Source organism: Bactrocera latifrons, unplaced genomic scaffold (genome assembly GCF_001853355.1).
Source record: "Bactrocera latifrons isolate USDA-ARS-PBARC rearing strain unplaced genomic scaffold, ASM185335v1 scaffold_8, whole genome shotgun sequence".
Lineage (NCBI taxonomy): Eukaryota > Metazoa > Arthropoda > Insecta > Diptera > Tephritidae > Bactrocera > Bactrocera latifrons.
Window position 1 is genome coordinate 2,408,378 of NW_017537489.1, and position 17,495 is coordinate 2,425,872.

General features: G+C 34.2%; 1 protein-coding gene across 4 annotated transcripts in view; it reads left to right on the top strand.

Moving 5' to 3' along the window:
- Positions 1-17,495, top strand: part of LOC108976798 (G-protein coupled receptor Mth2-like) — a 47,550-nt gene that overhangs the window by 3,509 nt on the left and 26,546 nt on the right. The window lies entirely within an intron of this gene.

Here is a 17,495-nt window from a genome sequence, read left to right on the forward strand (position 1 = left end):
AAAAAAAAACAAAAAAAATAAAATAAAAAAAAAACTCCTTACGAAATTGCTTTCTTTTATGTATGTATATATTCTGAATAGAAAAGCTTTACAGAAATTGCTGTAATTTAATTTTCATATTAGGATGTGTTAAATTTTCAAAAATCAATGATATAGTTAGCGTATTTGAACCCCGTTTTCTAACGTGTTCTTTTCAGAAAGTTAGTGCCAAACTTTCTGTAAGCGACTTTCGATAAAGAAAACTAAGAAAATGGCAACTCTTTTGTATTATTAGATATACAATTTTAACGCATATATGTAAATCTCTCCCTAATACTCTCAGGCATTTCGATACCGTAACATTGTCTTAAGAAAAATTATGATCATAAAAACGCACCCTATATAATCTTATCATGATTGGTGGTGGTCTATGAGTATCTTTTCTATGTTTCCATTATATGCTTTAGTGTGTAACGAAATAGGGTTGATATCAAAGGAGAAAATTTTACGAACAAGGGGGTTTCCCCGAATAAAGCATTGAAATAAATATAATTTCTATACAATTGCAACATGTTCCTACAGAGCATAGTAGCTATTTTGGTATATGAAATAAGTTAAGAAACTTAACAGATGTTTATATATACGTATCTAAAATCAATCGAGTTAGATATAGGGTTATATATAACATGTATGTATAAATGATCAAAATGACGAGACGATTTGAAATTCGGGTGACTGTCTGTCCGTTCGTCCGTCTGTGCACGCTGTAACTTTGAGATACCTTAATGAAACTAGGTACACATGTTTCTCGGCATCGTATAGTATATAGGCGTAATCGCATCACGCCCAAGAAATGTCGTGAAACGAGAATCTATAAAGTGCCATAACTAAGTATTAAAATAAGATATAAAATTATAATTTCCGCCGAGGATCGGAGTAGCAAGGAGCACCAGTGGGCTGATAATTTGCAAAAAACGTACGTGGCTCACCCTCTCAGATGTTTCAGGTACCAAAACCAAACCATTTAAGATGCAATATCCGAGCTTGCTCATGACAAATATCTTAAAGAGCCCTAGCGAAGCTGTAATAACACTTTTGTTAAAAACTGCAAAAACGGGTTAAATCTATAAATAAACTAGCTGACGTCGCAGGCGTTGTCCTGTGTTATATTATGTGTTTTGATATGAAAAGAAAGTTGAATTTATATTGTGTTGAAAACCAGTTATTTGCGATTTTTCTACATTTTACATTTTTTTCATGCAGCGCAGCTTGATTTGATTGATATTTTGGGTTCTGTTCCGCAGCGTAAATGTATAGAAAAGATCGCAGAATCAAGCATTCGGTCCCCTTGTATTCAATAGCTGCGTCACAATCAGACGGGTTCCATTATTGCGAAACATAATAATGACAAATCCAACTTTGAAACGCAACTAATACGGCGGCTTACCAAGCCTATCCATTATCCATTTACTCCTTAACTGGGAGCACACTGGTCTGAATGTACTTAAAAATTTTCTAAATATTCGTTTTCCAAAATATTTTAGTTTCAAAATTTGCTGATGATCTTATTTACTTTTCTTTTATTTTTTTTAATTTTTTCTTACTTTTTTTTTTTAATTTGTTTCGATAATTTTTTTCTCTCATTTTATTAGTTAACGTTTACCCGGCATAATGAAAACAAAACTTTTTACTTCATTTATTTGTTGTTGTGGATGTTAAGTAATATAATATTAAAATCAGCGGTGAACGTGAACAGCTCAGCTCGTACGTGTTTCTAATTGAAATTTCACAATAAGGAACTGCGGTGTTTCTGTTAAACAGTGACTTGGCATTAAAATGAGTACAATAAATAATGGAAGAAAAGATAAATAAATATAGTTTTAGAAAATATATATACCATATACAATTAAATTTATTGGTAAAAATAATTTAAAAATATATTTAAATAGCAATGAGTCAAAGAATAATACGCTAAATGGCCTCTATTAAAAGCATAAACATAATTTTTCTTTTGTTTATGAATTTAGAATTAATTTCTAGAATAATATTCTAACACTTGAAAATATCTTAACAACTTAGAAGTTTATAAAAATGCATGAAATTATTCTCCAGAAAATTTACACCATAAATTAATTGAAAAATCAAAAAAATATAATTTGATATTCCAATTTTATGTCAGCATACTGTAGCTATTTGTGCATTAAGTTCACTTATCGAAATACTATATTGTCACGCAAATAATAAAAATGCAACCCTACTATATGTTTGCATTGATTTGCCTGTATCATGTCTGTTTTTGTTTTTTCGTTTTTTTTTTTCAAATTAATTCACGTTTTTCCCCTGGATTCCACTTTGTGTGGCAAAAGCGCAACCGGTGGGTCCACTTTTTACACACGCCGTAATTATTACTTTTGATTGCAATTCGATTGCATTTTTTCCTAACCGATTAAATAAGGCATTTGTATGCAAAATTATGCATTTCACGCGAAGTTCATTGGAAAAGAGAGAAATATTATTGAAAGCATTAAAAAAAAATTTTACTTTATGAGCACTGTAACACCTTTATTTCAATCACCCACCAAATGATACCTGTTGAGTGAGAAGAGGAGATAAATTAACTGATAATTCATTTTACAGAACAAGATTACAACATTTCCATGAGAATGAAATGTACTGTTAATAAATTAACTATGATTTTATGCTTAAAATTCTCTTTTTTTTATTAAATTTTTTCACTTATAATTTTTGGCACATATTATCTAAAGATTTTATGTCATTAGAAATTTATCATGAAAACAAAACGAGTATCTTTAATGACTGATTTAGCACTTTGTAAGCAATTATGTTATATAAACTAAGCTATAAATTAGGACTTATCAAAACAAAAACAACTTTGCTAATGGTTTCTGAGAGCATCTACAGTTACTTCTCTCAACTTAACTTTTAAATTTTCAACTTTTTTTTGGCAATAATTATTTATTTATTGCATCTGCTTTTTGTTTGTTTTAAAATCCTTACAATAAGATATAAAATGTATAAATAAATCTATTTGAAAACTAGACAAGCTCAAGCAAGTGATTGAGTTATTTTGGTGATACGTTGCTCTTTAGTTACGCAGGCATATATTTTCTTTTAAGGCGTGTTTGATAGCAGCAATGTACCAAAGCATTAGCCAATGGATTTGTGAGATCTCTGAGTTTAGATATACATATATTTCATTCTGCTGTCCTCTACTTCTTTCCCTACCATAGGAATACCAAGGTATTTATGGATATTTTCATTACGTGTACCATGGTGCAGCTGTGATTGTTGTAAGTATTTTTAATTGGAACCTTTGTGTTATATCAATATGAGTTGCACATGCCGTACTCCACAATTGAATACCATACTACTAAATTGGCTTTATAAATTTCATGATATAAAAGCGCTTCATTGTCTAGGCTAAGTTTGAAGTTTTTATTTAAAAGCCTATTTAAATTTGCAGCTATTCTCTCATGCAAGTTATTTTACTAGATATATGCAGAATGTGTATGTTTTCTCTTTGTAAGTGTTCTATCTAGGTGCATACGAAGATAAGTTACTTCATTCGCTTGGCGTACTAAAACATTGTTCATTTTTACTGCCGGGCACATTTTTGGTCTAAGCGACAATTTAACATGCCTGCATTTTTGTTCATTCACATTTATACGCCAGTTGGCTAGCCATTAACCGACAGACCTTAAGTGTTCGCTATGTGGCTTTTGCTACGACTCACTAAAGCCATACCATCAGCAAAAGTTGATGTCAATACATTATTAGCTGTTGAAAGATCTGTTCTATATATGATGTATAGAGTTGGGCCTAAAACACAGCCCTGTGTTGCGCTAGCCCTTATCTGTCGTTCATCAGATATAAAATCTCATACTTGAACCAAAAATTGTCTATTATTTAAATAAGACTCGAATGTTTCATATAATTCTAAACGTAAAATATTATTATTTATCAATATATATTATCCTCGACAGCCGAAAGCCTTTGATGCTAGCGCTGCGTACTTTAGTTTATTTAATAATTTGTTTATTATGTAAGCTTTAATAAAAAAAAAAAATAAAAAAAAATATTATCCTCGAAACACTTGTCATACGCACTTTTTGGGATGGTCTTCACCTCCTTTACCGAATTTTGTGTTATATTCATTCGGATGATTGTTGACTTGATTGTATGTCAAATTCATAAGCCCATGTCTCATCGGCAGTTATAATGCTCTCCATGAAGGATAGGAACTCGCACGATCAAGCTGTCCAAAGCACTATTTTTAGAAAAAAAAAAAACGGTCTCACGAAAAATATCGATATCTCTAACACTTCACGTCCTTCACTTTTTAACATTCATCCATCATCCATCAGTTGAAGGGATCGAAGGTCGTCCAAAACGAGGCATGTCTTCACCGAACTCTCGACCTTGAAGTTATAAGGCTTTGTACCACTCGTAGGCTTGTGTTTTTGATACAACTGAATCACCGTTCGCAACGATTCCGCACACGAAATTTGGTTAGAAATTTGAAAAAAATTCTTTGTTTCATATTTTTAACAATTTTAAAAATCGCCACGCACTACTGAGGTGTACCGCCTTAAACAGCTGCTGTAAAAAAAACTGGTTGGCACATCGCGCTCATACGAGTATTTGGCATAGTAATTAAGGACGGTCCTATCAACTTGAGAAAGTACATTTTTTTGAAATATCAAATATCATTAATGGTTTATTTTAAAAAATGAGCAAGGCGCTATTGTTTTGGAATATTTACGCTTCCATGGATTCCCCACTGGCATCACCGTAACACATTCCGCTAACCCTAGTTTTCAAAGGCCTTGTTAAAGTTTTCTGATGTCATCTCTCGCGTGGCTTGCTCGACATTCGCCTTAAGACACTGCATCATTAACAGATGTTGCGCAGTCTATAAAAACAAACAGCAAACCAATCTAACGAAATTTTTCCGCCAATTAATAATTTGTAACCAAATTTCGTGAACACTTATTCGAAATGTTTGAAATAATTACAAATAAAATGAAACATTATTCATCATATATTTGCACCCCAAATACCATATACATATGTACTATATGTATAAATGCTTATATAATATATCTATGTATATATTACACATATGGGAAAACATTCCAGATAAACAATTGCCTTCCAGCCGATCTTCGTAAATATTGCTGAAAAATAGCAAAATCAGCGAAATTATAAATAAAATCCAGCGCACGTTGGCTCACCGTTTCGGTGGATTTCGATGGTGGCAGTTCGAATGCAATCGCTTTAAATTAGACCTCTTCTATTTACTAATTGCAGCTAAACAGAGTGTCAAAAGTTAAATTCCGAGTTTGCACCACGCGGATTTGTGTGCGTGTGAGTGTGTTTGCTTGCTGATTTACCGTACATTTTGCCATGCATCTCTCAATAAGCAATTAGCCCATACACAATCGTTTAGTTGGGTGCACATGTGCATGTTTGTATATATGCAGCTGTATTTATATGCCTGTGTTGTGTGGATTTCAAGGTGAAAGCATAAATGAGCAGTCACAGTGGAGTGCAAATATTTCGGGGAAAACAATGCAGCTGTGATTGCTTATAATAGTGTGGGATTTAAATTTGTGTAAAATGTAAGTACGTACATACATATGTATGTGTTTGAGTGGGCAAAATATCGCGCACAATTAACAATCGCAATTTGAGGCAATTGTACTGGATTTAAAACGGTTTATTTAAAAATAGATGTAAAATATTGCTTATTTATATATTTTTGGCGTTTCAAAGGCGTTTTTCTTAAAACTAAATTTTTCAAATTGGCTGTACTTGAAACTCGCAGACAAATCATCCGAATGTTTTGAATTTTTCCTACTTATTTCGCATATCGTTCGAAGAGACTTCTCCAGCTTGATGAATTGTAAACTCGATTCTCGAATGTATGACGATGGAATAGATGTTCCATTGCCCGACTATGATAACGTCCGCACAGCAATTACCCGCCTGCAGAATAAGAAAGTGGCACCGGCCAAGGTTTTCAAATACACCGGCGAAGAACTGACAAGATCCATCTATCAGCTTCTCTGATCGAATGAAAGCATGTCCGACAATAGGAATCTAAATGTGCTCAGCCCAATCCACAAAAAGCGGGGACCCCACAATCTGTGCCAATTACCTTGAGTTAAGCCTTATTAATATCGCATATAAGGTCTTATCGAGCATAGTGCGTGGAAGACTAAAGCCCACCAAAACTGACTTGACCTTATCAGTGTGGCTTGGAAACTCAACAACCGATCAGATTTTCATCATGCGCCAAATCTTGGAAAAGACTCGTGAAAGTATGATCGACACACACCACCTTTTCGTCCACTTTGAAGCCGCCTTCGAGAGCATGAAAAAGAATTGCATCTATGACGATGTGGCTGAACTTGGCTACAACGGCTGTGTAAGCTGACGTTGAGTAACACCAAAAGCTCCGTCAGGATTTGGAAGGAAATCTTCGAGCCGTTCGATACCAAGCGAGTCTTCAAACAAGGAAACTTCCTATCGTGAAACTTCTTTAATCGATTGGCAAGACGACTATATCCTGTCATCAAACAAACAGTTCTCGCATACGCGACTTGGCTCGCAGGTCAGTGTCCTAACTTCGAAGTCGTAGATAATTTCGTCTCTCTTGAAAACAGCGCCAACACCAACAACAATATCACAATATGTGAATTTCCAGGTAAATTTTGCTGGGTAATTTGCGAAAGTATAATGATTTGACAACAACACCTCCACACCTCCTGCTAGTGACATCATTAAGAGTTTCATTTCAGTACATTACTTCCAAATGTTACGTCTTCAAACCAAATAAATCAACTAATTCGCCATACAATGTATAGCCGTCTTCCAAACGGGGCTTTTATATGAATAAAAATATAAAAAAATGTGCGAAACAACATTAAATAAAACACAAAAGTAAAATCAAAGAAGCAGCGAACAAACAAAAACCATTACAAGTCTCATTATTAGTCTAACATACACCCATAAGTGCTTGAAGTGGCAGCCGCAAACGCCTGGTCCACGAGCTATTCGCACTGATCACAAGAGTTGCCGTCGGCTAACGCGAGTTGTGCGGCCACTTGTGATCGCACTGCACTGAGCACTTAACACCTTTACCATCATACATTTGCACATAATGGCGCGCCGAAATGCCCGAGGTATTGATCACTGATGATCGATCAACGCTGAGGCTGGTTCTTTGTGATATCACCCATTTGGCCAAAGTGATTTAGCTATTTCGCATGCCCAAGAGACGCAGTAGTCTGACAACCCGTCCAATCGATCTGCAGACTCTTGAACCAACTACTGTGAAATGAAAAGAGTGTAAGCTCATGTATGTAGGTATGTTTATGGGTATGTGTGTATCTGTTCGAGATCGCGCTGTTCATGCAGCATAATTGATTTGTTTATACTACGCAATTCGCTCAAATTCTTCGAAGGCAATGCAATGTGTTGAAAAATTTAAAAAAAAAAAATACATTAAAATGTAATGAGCTTCTAATTATAGGTACTGAATGGACCGTTTAATATTATTGTTAGCTTAGTAATGGAACAATTTTGTTGAATTGGCTTTGAAATATATTTTTCTAGTGAATTTATTTTGTTAGTTTTGGTGGATGAATTTTCAGAAAAATATTTTGTTTTAGAGATATGAAATAAAGAGAAAGTTTCTTTGTAAAAAGTTTGTGCAAACTGCCTGTTTCAGCAAACATTGCTATAAAAGCAGCGTGTCTGTTTTAGAAATTTTTATTTCTCTATGGTAGGTGTATTTATGGTGTATTCCCATCAAGCGATTGGTGTTTCTACTAAGACGAGTACCAATAAAATTATGAACGAATCGTAACCAAAACAATCGAAAGCAGTGGTTTGAGCAGCACAGTTACTGACTTCTAACCCAAACATTCCATTTTTCCTCAAATTGGTTAATATCTAAGTTCTAAGTTTAACTATTATTCGTTTTTCCGGCGAGCTTTGTGAGAGAGTGTATATGTATGTAGCACACCCTTTATTCGTTTTGACGTTGAAAGGTGTAACGTATTCAGGTAGTTTGGGCTAATGCAATTCTTTGATACATTCTCAATTACTTTTCTTAAGTCAATCAGTGTTTTAAAGTATTTTTTCCTGACTTTGTGCTTTAAGCTAGACCACAAATTTTCCGTAATATTCAGATCTGAGCTGTTTCGCTTTGACTGTCCATAACGCCCCTATTGTGGGAACAACTCATTCGGAAATATATATTTTTTTTGCATTTTTTCCGCATTTACAGAACTTTCAAGACTACACTTTTTGATTTATGACAGCTCCATAGATCATATTTATAATGATTTACTGTGCTTAACACACATACATATGTACATCTAAAATCCGCTCCCCATTTCTCATGCCATTTCCATTCGTCAGAGATAGACGTTTCGTGGCTTTTAGTCCACTCTCGTCGTTTGCATCTCATCATCGCTAGAATAAGTTTTTGTTTCGGATTTTCAAGTTCTCAGACGGATGTAGTTTAATCTACTTTCGATTGTTCGAGTGCAGCATGTCCTTTCCTTGTTAACAAGGAGTTTATCTCGAAGTTTTAAGGAACAAATAAAATGATCCTTGAGGCATAGTTGGTTTAAAAGCCTCTGTTGCCTCGAATTCAAGGCTTCGTTCATATGTTCGACCACAAAGTTGTTTCGACTGGTCATATTCCCTTAAAAACCGCCCTACCAATGTTCGATGCCATTACAAACGTCTTGCAAAATCTCCATTCGAGACCACAGTCTTCTTTGGCAAGATAATTTGTTTTTCTGTCATCTCCTCAAACCGATACGATGAAATTTTCAGTTTTATTGACTGAATTTTGTTAAAACATATACTCCAATTTATAAAATTTTGTATTCTTATAGAATAGTAAGCACCTAAGTATAATAAGTTAATCAGATAGACCCAAACAATTGACATTAAAAACGTTGAAATCGGAAAAAGAGGGGTTTGCACTATAGTATTGTCGCCGACTAATCTGTATTCTGTATCTGGCTTGCGATAGAGCTGGGCATTCGCAGAGAAAATGGAAAATGGTTTCCGTAGTCCCTTCTAGCTTGCAAAATATCAGTGTTCTAGGGTACCATCTGCTTTTTTCTCTTGCAGCTTGTTATTGACTTCCATCTGTTCTGATAATTGTATCTATATCGACGAGTCCAAAATGGACTGCGGGGTGGAGGCGGCGGATAGATTAAGATTGCATATTTTATTCCACAAATTCTTAGAATCCGTCCGCCCGTGGTGGTTCTCTGGAAAATGATGATTAGAGGAAACAATTTCACTAAGTATACTAAACCTAGATTAATATTTGATCGGATTTTGTTGGTTTACATCCCTAGTATACGGGATGAGACGGAGTACGGGGAGAGTGTTATCGGGCAAGAAATCGAGGCATTATAAATAGATCAAACAATGCCAGAGAAGCCACTAAATTTAGTTACAAAACTTTTCTAAAGAAAAATATCTAGAAATTAGGTACCAAAAGCAACCATGAGTATAGAAAATGTCTAAGATGCAGTTAAACATTAGTTGTGTCATGTGTAACGGCACTTTGAGGCAATAACACGCAGCGTGATGTGCGGATACACTTACCTAATTGCACATATTCAGTCGGGCTTTCATATATACTAAGTAAGTTTAGATGTGTATGAAAGAATATATACATATGTCCTTAAATATATCGATTTTTACGTCACCATATGGTTCAAAACAGAGCTCATTTAGCGTTCTTTGTTTGGCTTGTACTAAATTTGAAGCTAGTGTTAAATAAAAAATATATTCGCCCACACACACTCACACACTCGAAAACGCACAAATATAACAAACGGAAGGACATGATGCATGATGGTCTGATATCGGGGGTATCGTTAAATGAGCCACTTGTTGGGTGAGAAAAGGGCGTTTACTAAATTTTTTCTCTATATCTCAAAAACTAATACTTATATTTAGACACACATACATGGCAAAATCGATCATTTATATATGCATGGTGCTTTCCAAAGTAAACAGGACTTTTTGAATCTAGCGCCCCTTGATGGCCCCATCTACATATACTACATAGGTCGACTGGTGCATTAGAATCTTCATTTCATTGATTGGAAGTGAAGTTATTGCGTTTTAAATTACAGTTTGTTTTAAAATTGGTAAAACTTTTACCGGAACGTTTCAAATGATGAAACAAGTTTATGGCGATCATTGCCTATCCCGTAGCAGAGTGCCTGAGTGGTTTCAATGCTTTCAAAGTGGTCGTGAGGACATAAATGACGATTAACATGTGGTCCAATGAAAATCCGTGATCACCGGAAATTTCATCGAAACTGTGTGTGAATTCATCAAAAATCAACCGAAATTATCATTGAAATTCATGGAAATGGAATTGAACATCTCCAAAACATCGATTCATCGCATTTTGTACCGAACATTTGGGCTTACGAAAGGTGTGTGCACGGTTTTTTCCGCACAAATTGACGGACGACCAAAAAATGCTCAGAATCCAATATTCGATCGACGCTTGTGACCGATTATTTGATCAAAAATCACATTTAAACCATTAAGCGCTTTCCGTATTCACCTGTTATAGCACCATGCGACTTCTTCCTTTTTGGAAAAATGCATTTGCCCAAGAAAGGAAATGCAGACTTAGAGGCCATTCAAAAGCCTTGTACCGACATACTGGTGCCCATACCGGTCAATGCGTTAACACACGCGTTCGTCAGGCTTTTGGATCGTGCAAAAAGCTGTATTGAAGCAGAAGGAGACTATTTTGAATAAAATAAATTGATTTGCTGAAAAAACCATTTGTACTGTTTTTCTTAAGTCCTGTTTACTTTGAAACACACCTTGTAGTCACGCTGATCATTTATACATATATATTTTTTTTTATATGATCTCATACGTTTTCTTCCTAAAAACTTCATGGGTCAGGGTATAAAAATTGTATAATAAATAGTCTATGTATTTTCTACCCCCAACATAAGTGCACAACAGATGTACGGCGTATATTGGCTATTAAGTACCCTTGGGTCATGCCACATTAGTGAAGTGCTAAGTTATCACATATTATATTAGTCGCTTGGGATGGGCACAATCAAACACATCATTGGTTTTATGGTTGTGTGTGTGTAAATATTGACACCGTCACTAAGCGTAAATTAGCTAATCAGTCTAATGTGACTAGTATTTCCCGTTATCAGTGTCCATTTGGCACCAATTAATGTATGAAGCACTTCACAGACACCCTGTGACACTTAAGTATGATATTGTTTTTATATTGAATTGATATATATATAAATACACTTATAGTATACAAACTGTATACATATAATATTTCTAGAGAATAAGCTTGACGGGAAAAATGTCGAGCTATACCTAAATACATATAATTACATATATATAATAACAAATAAGTAGTTATACTTAGAAAGATTAACTGATTTTTATTTTCGAGAAATATGAATATCAAATGGAACTATACAGCGCTAATCTGGGTTTATATTTGGCTACACATACCAAGAAAATATGTCTCAAATCCTATCTAAGCCCTGTAGATTGGTCATTTGATTGGCAATAGTTAATCTATGACTGTCATTAAATTTGACATTCTTAAAACCGTTCGTAATAAGGTAAATGTAGATGCTCAAAGTTTTGCTTCTTGAAGTTAAAGTATGACTTTATTTTATACTACCCTAAAATGTATAAAAACCATTGAAATCGTAGCGAAATTTTGGTTAACTTGTAGAGGTTTGTTACAACAAACGAGGGAAATTTGACAAAAATTTGGACAATACTGCCAAATGTAGCCCATATTATTTATATTTGTTTATAATATCGGTTCTAGTTTCTAAAAATTGGTTCTTGGTGAATTTTATATATGGGTACTATGAAATGACCAAAAACTGGCATTTTGTGACAAAAAATATTTTTGGTTTCATAATAGTTTTTTTTTACTCAAAACGAAACAGTCATTGGCTATCGACTTCGTCAGATTTTATCCATTTATATCTACCCTAAAAACAAAAAGAGTTTTAATGATTATTGGTTTTAAGCAGGCAGCATCACATGTCTGAAGTCTGATACCAAAAATCAGTACTATTTGATATAAAATTAAAATTTTACTCTCCTTGACTTGTTTTGTGAAGTTATTTGAAAAGTAATCCAAGCCTCAGGCGAATGACGTGCTCAAGAAACTGTGTGGAACTCATAGCTATGCTAACCTAATGTTCAAAAAAAAAAATAAATAAAAAAGAATAACTTTTCTTCAACAAGCATTTTACGAAGATATAATTCAAAAAATCTGAAATATCACAATTCCGTGAAATAAAGTAAATTACACTATAACACAAACACAAGTTTTTTCTGGGTATATTTTCGAAGTGAGACCCTGAAATCAAAATATTTGCTTCCGGGTTAAAAATTAGCACTAGTTGGTCAGCTTTTTTTGAAATATGTAAATTTTATTTTTGTCGATGATCTCAATTTTATCGCGGTCACCGCTAAAGTTTTTATGTCCGTTTAGTAGGTTAAGTCCAATAATTAATAATAAAGTATCCAATAAGCTCAGTTAATAGCTTCCAAGGAAAATATCTCAATTTATTTCTCTTTCACTGGCGATTGAATGAGTCAAAAACAAAAAAAAAAAAAAAAAAAAGTGGGTTCGTCCACCATCCAGCCAGCTGTACAATCCTATCAAAAAAATGTTGCAAAAAAAATTTATTCCCTTGCATTAAAAATTATAACAAAAAACCCTAAACATCAAAATTTGATAAAAGCGCCTCCTAGCGCAATTTTTCAATAAAAAATATTTAAAAAAAAAAAACAAGTAGGGAACGGCTAAGTTCGGGTACAACAAACCATTTTATGCTCTTGCAGGAATTAAAGCCAGGAAAATGAAATTTCAACCAGAGGATCGGAATCAAAGCAGATTTTTATATGCATATAACTCATATAATACATTGACCGACATATTCTGCAAAGGGGTTGTTTGAAAAACGAAGATCATTATACATACCTATGTGGTATATCGCATTTGGGGTAGTATCGACCCAATTTTTTCTGCTAACAATTATCATGCCATAAACACAAAAATGTTCCCTGGGTTTCATTAATATATTTCAAATACAATTACCAATCATATGGAGCCGGAGTGAGCCGGATGTTCGCAAATTCTCATATTTTATTATTATTTCTATATTATTTTAGCACAAAGAAACATGAATAAAAGCCGCTTTGTAATTGACACAACTCAAATATTGGCCGATATAAACATTATTTTTGATACACAGAGATACTATTGCCAAGAAAAAATTCTCGCTGAATTTCATATTTTCGGTCAAACCTCAACTGTAGTTACTGGAGTCCACGTTTCCGGTATTTGGGGACTTGAGCAGTTTTGGTTGGATTTAGAAAAGTTTTGGTAAGAATGTGGCGTACTTTAACGGAATTATTAGTGCAAATTTTTATGCCATTATAATATTATTTTTTGTTGATTTGTACACTGGAAAGTGAAAGAAAGAAATTTAAAACCGTGTTATATGGGAAATAGCGCGATTGCTGTCCGATTTCACTCATTTTCACTGTTGCATAGGAATATGAGAATAGTATCACGTACTAAATTTAATCGAAATCGGTCTGTCGGGTCGCGAGATATGTGATTTCACTAAAAAGCGACCAGTACCACGCCCATCGTTCAATTTTTATCCTGCTTCCCATAAAGCGTATTTCTGCCGTACTTCGTTTTTGGTTTATCACGCATTTAGTAGTTTTTAACCGTACCGTTATATGGAGAGTGAGCGTGATCACCTTGCGATTTCAACCATTTTCACACTGTTGATCAGAGATCAGAGTTCTTATAAAGTTTGTTGTTGTAGCTTTAGCGGTTTAGGAGATACAGCTACGCCCACTTTTTATCTATTAATTTTGTAGCAATAGATTGTAAGAGTATAACAATATTAGTTCTGTATTATCGTTTTCAGAAAGACTTACATAATTTTGAAAGATTATAGCCAATAATTCAAGTATATACGATTACCACACCTTAATTTCAAAGAAAAGTGCCAGATGTATGGACTAAAATTATTTCTGGATTATTGGACGTTCATTTATTTTTGGTATTTGGTATTATGAATCAAAGTTAACAAGAAAAATCGAAGAATTTGCCTCTACAGGGCCTCTATGGCGAATTGCCTGGAGGCATTACGCTTTTCAATTTAGCCACAATGTTGTTGTTGTTGTTATTGTGCAATATCATCATCAGCTACCGTAAACACTCCAGCCACACTTTGAACTTGAGTGTGTTATTTTAGCAGCCAATTTGTGGCTAAAAAACAACAAAAAGCATTCTTCACCTCCGAAACGTAAACAAAACCTATGTTGGAGCATTGTTCCGTTGCTTAAAAAAATATTTGAGGCGAGTTATTGCTTCGCTTGAGTGTTTTGTATTTATATTTAATTTATTTTTTTGTTTTATTGCTTTTGATTTTTTGCGATTTCAATTTCTCTTGTTAGGCATTTAATTGGCGATTTGTTGATCGTTGATCGCTTGAATGGGCATTCGTGCTAACAGCCAGCCAGCACGCCTAGAAATAGGCCAAACACTTGACGCACGCAAAAAAAAAAAAACATCAAAACCTACAGCAAGACAACAACAATAACAAGGTGGCAAGATTTATCGTGAAAGTGCTAAACACAAGACGCCAACGCGAAGAGCTAACGGCAATGCCAAATGCTGTGAGCGGCTAATAAAACGGCTGGCGCATAATGTGTGAGTGTGCGTACATGTGTTGGTACAAATGTTTGTAGTTATGTGTGTGTGCGTGCTTATTTGTACGCATTTAAATTTTCTTTGCCAAAGCAACAGAGATGCAGCGGCTTGTTTGTATAATTTCGTGATTTATGTGTTTATATGTTTGTGTGTATGAAGTGTACATACAAACACACATATGCTTATGTATACATATTTAAAAGCCTCTCGTACTCACATTAACGGCAATTTAATTGTTTAATCGTTGGGGCTTCCCCAAGTGTGCAATAAATATGCTTGAGTGAGCTGTTAAAGAAGGTGACATAATTGCAGAGTCGCATGCGTATAGGTGTATGTGTATACTTCTAAATAAAATATGCATACATATGTAGGTATTCGCAATTAAAATGTAAATATTATCAGCTCGCAGTAAAGAAGCAGTGAAACTTTTCTCCTGAAGTTACTTCTAGCAAAATATAATTGGTCATTAACGTCTATTTTTGGAAGGCACATTAAAACACTTTCTTATGTCACACACTTCAATAGAATTTCCAAATTTACACAGCCTACAAATAGCTCATTTATTTTTTCCGAGCAGAGCATGTGTGGTTCTGACCTCACTCGAGCCATGAGCGACCATATTTATGTATTTAGCAACAATAGTTTGTTGCACAATTATTTTACAACAAACAATGAAAGTTATATCAACAAATAATATATAAACATATATCAATATTGACGCTCTTTCACTCGCATATTTACTTACACACATAAAAGTATTGCTAACACTTTCCAGTGAAAATGTCATCAGAGTAGTGATGACGGTATTAAAGTTCGAAAGAAATACCCACAAGAAATAAAATACTAAACAAACGAAAATGCTCTACGTGCCTGTCGGGTGATGGCTCCGTTATGAGGCCATTAAAGACGAACAGTTTGAGTAGCGTAGAGTGCTGGAGATTCATAGACCGTAGTGTACCACCGATTTTATACCATACACGGGTTATATTAAGKTTACCTTAAGTTAGTTAGTTTTAACGTCCAGAGGGAAAGACTTAGCCATGTCCGTTTGTCCGTATATACGTGAACTGTACTTCTGTTTGTGAGATATCGATATCAAATTTCAGAAGCGGTTCAAATATTTCATACTTGACCTGGATATTTTTGACGATTTCAATTCAATTTCGGTCGATATTTGTATACTATACCTCTTCCAATCCAACCTATATTTCGTTAAAACCTTCTGTTAAGATGTCCTTTGACTGGACCCTTATTATTAAGCCATGATCCAAATATCACATACTGTTAACCAAGGCCAAGAAAACAGTCTGTCTAGTTTCCATAATTAAGTTATTATATATTTGAGAGTTTTAGTACGATTACCTAGAATTTGGAAAATGGATGATTTTGACTACTACGAAATCTCGTTTGAATTTTCATTAAATTTCATTATCATAACAAAGTATATTTTAAAAATAGTTATTATACTCCTTGAGGTAGTCCAAAAGTTGGATCATTTCTGGGAAGTCTTCTCTTTTGTTATTTGTAACGACAATTAGTTTCCAATAACAATATACATATTGATATACACGGAGATCCAAGCGGGATTGACTGTGTACAGAAAAGTTCAACATTTCTCAAGTAGCACAGATAAAGATTTTTGAACAGATGAACTTTTTGAACGGTTCAGAGAGGATACAACAAAGTGAGGGGATTTTAGTCCCGGTGACATTACAATGGGCCTCCTAAGGGCCTAGGTGCATTCGAAAGCATACTTTCTTCTATTTGACATTTGCGTCGGAAAAGGTTATGTAAACCCAGAATGATCTCTCCTTGGCATTCATTAGAATTGAAAATCCATACCATATACAAATATATACAAATTTTATTGCACTCAATGCTCTGCGTGCCTTTGCTCTTCTTGTATTTGTTATTCTACCGTTTAAATAAATAATTATTAAATAAATGATTTGAAATTGCTTTCCAATGATAGATTAACGATCATCTCTCCACAAAAGTTGGGAATTTGATTATTTACGTCGGCGTTCCTTACGATTCCAATTGCGATTTCTAAATTGTTTCAAACTTTTCGATCATTTAAAGGTGGACTTCTGCCACTCAAGTACCAAGTATTGTTTAATTTCCGCCATCTGTCATAAGTATTGTTGTTGTTTGTTTCTATGAAACAATAACAATTGTGATTAGCGACTAGTAATGAATGTTTACCCGAACATTTTTACACATTTTGAGAAGGTAAATACTTTAATATTTTTTTGGAGTAAAAGGCGCATACGACCGGTGGGTCATTGGTGATGAGTAAGTAAAAAATAACTAAAAAATAACAAAAAAAAAAAACAAAAAAAAAGAAAAGGGAAATGAAAAACATTCTAAAAAACACATAAAACTTGAATGCTTTTTAATAAATACCTAGGACGTGTGCGGAGTGCGTGTGAGTGCAGAATTTTGATAAGGCAATAAAAAATAATAAGAATAACAACAGTCTCCGGCGAGGCTGCAGTGTGCGTAAGGTGTGCGGAAGTTTAGAAATAGCCAAATCACTGATATTAAAAAATAAAAATAAACGACGTCAGTAAAATGAATGACGTGTGCAAATGAAGCGAAACACGCAATAAAAGGAAAAATTGCAAATAAATAAATAAAATTTAACAAATATAAATGTTAACACTGAAAGAATTAATTATGAAAA